An 8,413-nucleotide genomic window follows, 5' to 3' on the forward strand; every position below is an offset into this window, starting at 1 on the left:
TCATCCAGCATTTAATATCTCTTAATTTTGATTTGCTTTTATCATAGCATTTAGAATTAGAGGATTTACAAGATAATATGCAAATTCTTATACCATCGCCTACTTCATCATGCCAGGCTGTTCTTCCTGCAGAGGTGGGGCTGGATAGCGGTTTGGGGAGGAAGGATGCTTGGGTGAAGGTAGTGCACACACACTTCTGAGTTCAAATATATGCATTCAACTTAAATAAGCATTACCGAAGTTTCTTCACTTCCACAAGAAGTATATGAGTTCCTGATGGTCCACACCTTCACCAACAGCTAGTGCTAACAACCTGGCCTGGTGGGTATTATTTTAGCATAATATTGATTTTATGCCACTGAGTCAATGTCTTTCATGATTATAGGCATATTACCTATCTTTTTGTCCTAACCCATTAAGCTTAATTATTATGCTTCACACGAACCTGAGATATGATTATCCATGCTTGAGAAATGTTGCTAGCAGCATACTAGTTATTTCTGTTTGACCCTCATGAGCCCTATCCTCAATATCAACCATTGCTCACTAGAAACACTGGATCACAATTTAGAGTTTATTACTATTGTACACTATTTAGAGTGATGCACTAATTAAATTTACTCCAGGGCTATGAAAATAATTCCCTATTCTATATTTCATTTTGAATTATATTTAGCTATGTTATTCAACAAAACCATCAGAGTATCTGCAATGAGATTAAACAGAATATTAATATATTTCAGTAGTAAATTGTATAAAGACAATAACAATAAGAACAAAATCAACGTTATAAACACATATTCAAAGAAAATCTTCTCCCATGATAAAATTTCCAAAGAAAAATAAAAGCTCAAAAATTAAACACACTTTAAAGTTAAATTTGGAAGTTTCTTTCTCCTTTTCTATGCTCTGAAATAACTTAAGTACAATCGGATTATTTACTCTTTAAGCATTCATAGAATGAACTCTCTGAGTCCGTCTAGGTCATGTACATTCTTTGGGGAACTTCTGTGTTTTCTCTCTCATGGTCCCTTAGTCTATTGATATGGTTTTTTCTACATTTATTTTTCTAAATTGTTAAAATCTATTTATATTTTCAAATTAATTTTGGCATCGTTTATTATGATGAATTTTTCAAAATTCCCACTCTTCTGATGATTATTAGCATTTATGATTCCGTGTATTTGCACATACTTTCAGTTTAGATGTAAACATCGATTGTGTTAAGCCACTGAGATTTTGACTTAAATCTAATTACCTAATTAAGTCTACTTAAACTATTTCACAGAAAAGAAAACGAGGGAAAACTTCTAAATTCTCTAAAGAATTAGTATGATATTAATGCAACATACCACCCAAAATTGCATGAAAAATCTTGAGACCAATCTTTTTTATGAACATTGATGCCATACTTAAAATAAAGTACTAGCAGATTCCAGCAGTATTAAAAAGCTTATCCTGAGTGAATGAGGTGTGTATTCCACGAATATCTGTTTTTAATAATTAGGAAATAATTTTTATATAATTATTCCATTGGCATAATGCATCATATTGATAGAGATACGAGATAAAGAGAAAAATCATGTACTATCCATAGAGTAAGATAAAACATGCTACAAATTAAATACCTATTGTTATTTTATAAAACCATTAACTGAATAGTAACTGGTGGTTAATTTGCTAACATTGCACACGCACACTGGTACTGACATACTATATAAGTGATGATTCTACACTAGAAGTTTTCCTGTTAAAATTTGGAATAAAAAATGACCACTTTCTACAATAACCTTTAAGATTGTGTTGTATTGCAGTTATCAGCCAAAATAATAGGAATGTGAATGCAATTTGTAGCTAATGACTAGAAAGGGAGATACTAAAGTATCTGTATTGGCAGGTGATGTAATTCTATATATGAAAACATCAAATATTCAATGGAAAACTATGATACACAATAAAATAATTTTACAGGTGAGCAGAACATAAAATCAAAATACAAAAGTGAATGGCTTTTTATTAGAAGCAATATAAAGTAGACAATATTGGATAGTAAACCTTACTTGTAATAAATAAATATAGATAAGTAAAATAGGCGTAAACTTAACAAGAAATGACCAAAACTTACATAATTAAGGTTAGAAAACACTCTTGAAAAATATCAATGAAGATTTGAAAAAATAGAAAGAAATTAGGCAGTATGCATTTAAGGCAATCTTAATAAAAATACTATAATTTCTTTTTTTCCCTGTGTCTTGACAAGTTGATTATAAATTTTCAAAGAAAAGATATGATTAGCTAAGAAAGCCCTGCTAAAGGAAAATATTCAAGAATCCACAGACCTACCTGATATTAAACACTAATTATACAGACTCAATTATTAAAATATTGTGATTTTTTACCATATAAATACATAAGGCAAGGCAATAGAATAGACAACCTCAAAGCAGGCTCAATAGGTCATAGAAATTTAGTATCTGAAAAAGCATAAAGGGTGTGTTAAATAGTGAAGGCTTGTGTATTGGTTTGCTAGGGCTACTGTAAAAGAGTACCACAAACTTCGTGGCCTAAAATAGAAGAAATTTATTCTCTCACCGTTTCAGAGCTCGAAGGCTGAAATCGATGTGTTGAGAAGCCTATATTCCCTCAAAATGCTCTAGGAGACCACCTATTCCTTGCCTTTTCCAGCTTTTGGTGATGGTTGGCAATCCTTCTGGTGTCTTGGCTTTTAGACCCATCACTCCAATCTCTGTCTCCATCTTCACATTCCCTTTCCCTTGTATGTGTCTGTCTCCTATTTCCTTTTTTCTTATACAGACACTGGTCATTCAATTTAAGGCACACTCAGGCAATTGAGGATAATTTCTTCCTGTGATCCTCTATTATATATGCAAAGACTTTTCTCCCAAGTAAGATCTTACTCACAAATTCCAGGGGTGAGCACAAGAGCATGTCTTATTGGGGAAGAGAGTTGCCATTCAACACACCATAGCGTGGATGTGTGAAAAGTCATATGGAAAAAGATGAAACAACCTTTTCCTTATTCCAAATAATTGTAGAAACTTTAAGTAGAAGATAGAATCAAATATGAAAGCTATAGAAGAAAGCATGAGTGAAATCCTATATTATTTTCCAAGATTAGTAGTTAATAATGCTCATGTCTATAACAGGTGCTCAATAAGACCTAAGTGACAGAAAGTAGAAAAAGAAAATCTTGGTTCTAGCTTTTCCATGATTAAGTGTGATAATAACTTTGCTATCATAAAACCACCACACTGTGAGGAAAAATATTTACCTTAGCAAACTGTGTACTCCCTCAGAAATTGCTATTTGAGGCATTTTTTACTTCTGGTTCAGTTCATACACTTGCAGTGGTGGTAGCCCGAGGCTAATTTGAACAACTTTCCTCATACAAACTTTCTTCTTCACTTTGAGCCCAACATCATTGGCCCATCAGACTGGAGGAATATAGTCTCAGTTTAGTGGTATAGCCTTCACTCTCTCCTCTGAGCAGGTATATTTAGTTCTATGACTTTTTCCATTGTCACATGCAGAGGAAAAGCTTAGGTCAGCTAAATCTCTAGAAAGAATTTATTCTATTTCCAATTTGTTTTATCTTGAGAATCACAGCTAAAAATTTCCTGAACTGGTGATGATGTTGATGCCACTGGATCCTGAGCCCCAAAGGACTTTATGAAAACCAATAATTCTGCTTTTCCTTTATTTTTGAACAAGTTTGACATGCTTCATCAAGGGCCAAGTGAGAACAGCAAGGCTCCCTTATGAGATATCTTTGAAGTTCACATTGTAAGTAATTGATTATTTTCCACTCAAGAGATAATGGACAAGCAAAATTAATTCAAAATTTGTCCTTTTACTTCCATTCCTGGTCCTTGAGATAACTCACAGGACAACACTGCCAAACCAATCTCACTTGAATAAGCAAGTTTATGCAATATGAAGCTTTACTAGTAGTTTCAAGGATACAAGCAATCAACAGGCCCATCAAAACAGCAAGAAGTCTGAGACATTGAGATAAATTCATGAGATACTTTCTTCCAACAATAGACGTGTTCTTTGGCTTAAGTTCGAATATAAGGGCTGCAAATATGGTTTACAATGACCACACACAGCCCAGAGCATTTTAGGTTATAAGCCATCTGCATTATACACTCAGGTAGTTAGATAGCTTACATATTATTTTCTAAGAATCAAGTCCTCAGGAATCTGTAAATTCTGGGATTGTTTACCATTAGCTATGTGAAATCAAGGACATCCTGTTGATATCATTTTATTGATAAGGACACTACTCCTTACTGCTATCATCAGTCTATTGACCAGTATGTTTACAAGAGAGTTCTAATGACTTGTATCCTTTCTTCTTGGACTTTTCTTGGAGAGAAATGGAGCATAGATCATTTTTTAGATCCTCTTCTAACTTTAAATTAAGAACGCTTAGGGAGTATAACTAAAGCTGCCTACCTACAAGTGAGGACTCATAGTGTAATGCTAGAATACCACGAGTGCTGAGTAGGATAGAGAAATTGTCTATTATGAGCTGAAAGATATCAACATTGGTCTGTCCACTAGTGAGCAGAAAAATAAATGATCACGTCATAGCTTTTGTCCATTTTCTTCTATAGAGTTGTATCTTCTTTTGCTCACTCATAAGAACAACAACAACAAACCTTGGAAGGAGTAGAATCTGATTTCCATAAGTGTCACTTATATTACTTCAAATGTCCAGTTTTCAACAAAATCATGAGACATGGAAAGAAACAGGAAAGTAAGACCTATACAAAGAAAATAAGATAGTCAATATAAAGTGACTCTGAGGAAGCGCAGATGTTCGCCTTACTAGACAAAGAGTTTAAATCAGCAACTATAATTATATATTATATTTTATAATCACTATCACCCAGCAACTAAAAAACAAAGAGCCAATAGAAACCAGATGTGAATAATTAAAGGAAAGCATGAAAACAATGTCTCATCAAATGAAGATTATCAATAGAGATATAAATTATAACAAAAGGACCTGATAGAAATTCTGGAGTTGCACAGAAGACTAACTAAAATGAAAATTTCACTAGATGGGCTATACAGCAGATTTGAACTGGTAGAAAGATAGAATAAGGAAACATGAAGACAGATCACTTTAGGTAATCCAATCTAAATAACAAAGAGAATGAAAGAATGAGGAAAAATAGCCTCACAGACCCATGAGGCACTATCCAGTATAATGACATGTGCAAAGTAGGAGTTCCAGAAGGAGAGGAAAGAAAGTTGTAGAAGAAGTGTTTGAAGAAATTATCGTCAAAAACATGCCAGTTTGATGAAAAAAGTGTAATCTGTAGTTGCAAGAAGTTCAACAAATTTTAAAAGGATAAACTCAAAGAGATCCACATCTACATACATCATAGTCAAACTGCCAAACTAAAGATCCAAGAGAAAATCTTGAATGTAACAAGAAAAAAGCAACTTATCATGTATAAGAGATCATTGATAAGATTAAAAACTTGTTGCTCACCAGGAACCACTGAGGTAGAAGGCAGTACAATGATATACTCAAAGTGCTGGGAAAAAAATCTATCAACCACAAAATCTATATCCAGAAAAACTATTCCAAATCTGAGAAGAAATTAAGACATTTCTCTGTAAAGAAAAATAGAATGTGTTGCTAGTAGATCTGACCTACAAGTAATATTAAAATGAACGCTTTAAGATGAAATGGACACTAGAGATTAATGAAAATCCACATAAAGAAATAAAGTGCACCAGTAAGATTAAAGACATAGGGAACTACAAAATACAGTATAAATTTAATTTTGTGTCTAACTCCTTTTCTTATTCCATATCATTGAAAAGACAGCTGTATAAAAGATTAATCACAGCTTTCTTTAAAGGTCTTATACACAAAGATAAAATTTGTACAAAAATAATGCTGCCATGGATGGGGATGGAAAACAGCTCTATCAGACCCAAATTTTTGTATAGTATTGAAATTAGGTTGGAATTAATCTGAGCTATATTGTATTAACTAACAATACTCTTTCCAGTCCTTGGAGGCAAGAACAAGGAAAATATTGCAAAAATATACGGAGAAAAAAGAATTAAAATTGCATTCTACAAAATATCCATTAAACAGAAAAGTAGGCAATAATGGAGGAATAGAGGAAAAAATAGACACATGATAAACAAAAATAGCAATTTGGCAGATTTAAATTCTACCTTAAAAATGGTATTAAATGCAAAGAGACTCAAAATTTCAATCAAAAGGCAGACACTAGAGAAATGGATACAAAAAGCATTATCTAGCTATACGTTGTTTCAGAGAGAGACACACTTTACATTCAAAGACATTAACAGTATAAAAATAAAGCATAGACAAGGATACGCCACAAAAATGACTTAAAGAGATTTAGAGTGGTTATAATAATATCAGAAAGAAACACTTGAAGAGAAAACAATGTTACTAGAGACAAAGAAGGACATTTTATAAAAAAGATCCAATCTATCAGGAAAAGATAAGACTTCTAAACACATGAGCACCTAACAATAGAGTCCCTAAATACATGAAGCAGTAAATGATAGTCTTGCAGAGAGAAACAGACGATTCAACAATAACTATGGAAAATTCTATGCCCAACTTCGGACAATGGATTAAAAATCTAGGCAGAAGATCAACAACAGAATAGAAGACCTAAACAAAAGTCTAAACCAACTGGACTTAACAGACATCTATGAATATCTCCACTGAGCAGCATCAAAATACACATTCCTTTCAAGTGCACATGGAACATTCTCCAGGGAAATGCTTCGAGATTAATGAAAATAAAGCGCAACATACCACAACTCAGAGAATGCAGCTAAAGCAATGCTAGGAGGAAATTTTATAGCTATAGTGTCTATACTGAAAATGAAGATCTCAAATAAATACTTTAAATTTCCACCATAAGAAACAAGAAAGAAAAGTGAAAACTGAAGTCAGGATAGCAGATAGCAGAATGAAGGCCATAATAAAGACCAGAGTGGAAGTTAACAAAATATAGAATAGAAAAGCAGTAGAAAAAAATGAACAAAGTTAACTCATACATAGTCAATTGATATTAGATAAGAGTGCCAAGATAATTCAATTGGGGAATGAATAGTCTTTACAAGAAATGGTGCTGGGAAAACTTAATATCCACATACAAAGGAATGCAGTTAGACTTCTACTTCACAGCCTACACCAGAATTCAATCAAAAAGAATCAAAGAGCTAATGAGAAGATCCGAAACTATAAAATTATTGGAAAAAATATGAGTGAATCTTTGTAACCTTGGATTAGGTCATGGTTAGTTATGTATGGTACAAAAAGCAGAAGAAATAAACAAAGATAGATTAACTGGACATATCAAAATTAAACATTTTTTGTTTCAAAGGCTACCATCAAGAAAGTAAATTGGTTGAGGCCAGCCCGGTGGCACAGCAGTTAATTTCAGACATTCCACTTCAGTGGCTCGGGGTTCACTGGTTAAGATCCCAGGTGTGAATCTACGCACTGCTTGTCAAGTCATGCTGTGGTGGGTGTCCCACATGTAAAGTAGAGGAAGGTGGGCATGGATGTTAGCTCAGGGCCAGTCTTCCTCAACAAGAAAGAGGAGGATGGGGCGGGCAGATATTAGCTCAGGGCTAATCTTCCTCAAAGTAAAAATAAAAATAAGAAACTAAATTGGTCAACAAAAACAAAAATAAACAAGTGGGGTTACATTAAACTGAAAAGCTTTTGCACAACAAACTATACACAAAATGAAAAGAATTTTATTTTCTTTTGCTTGCTAATTAATGGAAGAAAATATTTGCAAATCATATATCTGATAAGGAACTGATATCCAAAATATATAAAGAACTTATACAACTCAGTAGCAAAAACATAAACAAGCTGACTAAAAACTACCAAGAATATCTGAATACACATTTTTCCAAAGAAGACATGCAGATGGCCAACAAACACATGAAAAGATGCTGAACATCACTAATCATTAGGGAATGCAAATCAAACCCACAATGAGATATCATCTCACACTTGTTAGAATGGCTATTTTCAAAATGATAAGGGATAGCAAGTGTTGGTGAGAATGTGGAGAAAAGAACTCTTGTGCACTGTTGGTGGGAATGTAAATTTGTGCTGCCACTATGGAAAATGGTATGGAGTTTCCTCAAAGAATTAAAAAAATAAAACTGCCATACAATCCAGCAATTCCACTTCTAGATATTTATCTGAAGAAAACAGAAACACTAACTGAAAAAGATGTATGGACCCCATGTTCATTGCAGCATTGTTTACAATAGCCAAGATATGGAAACAACCTACGTGTCCATCAATGGCTGTGTGGATAGAGAAATTGTGGAATATATATACACTTGAATAGTA

This window comes from Equus asinus, chromosome X (genome assembly GCF_041296235.1).
Source record: "Equus asinus isolate D_3611 breed Donkey chromosome X, EquAss-T2T_v2, whole genome shotgun sequence".
NCBI classification, from domain to species: Eukaryota; Metazoa; Chordata; class Mammalia; order Perissodactyla; family Equidae; genus Equus; species Equus asinus.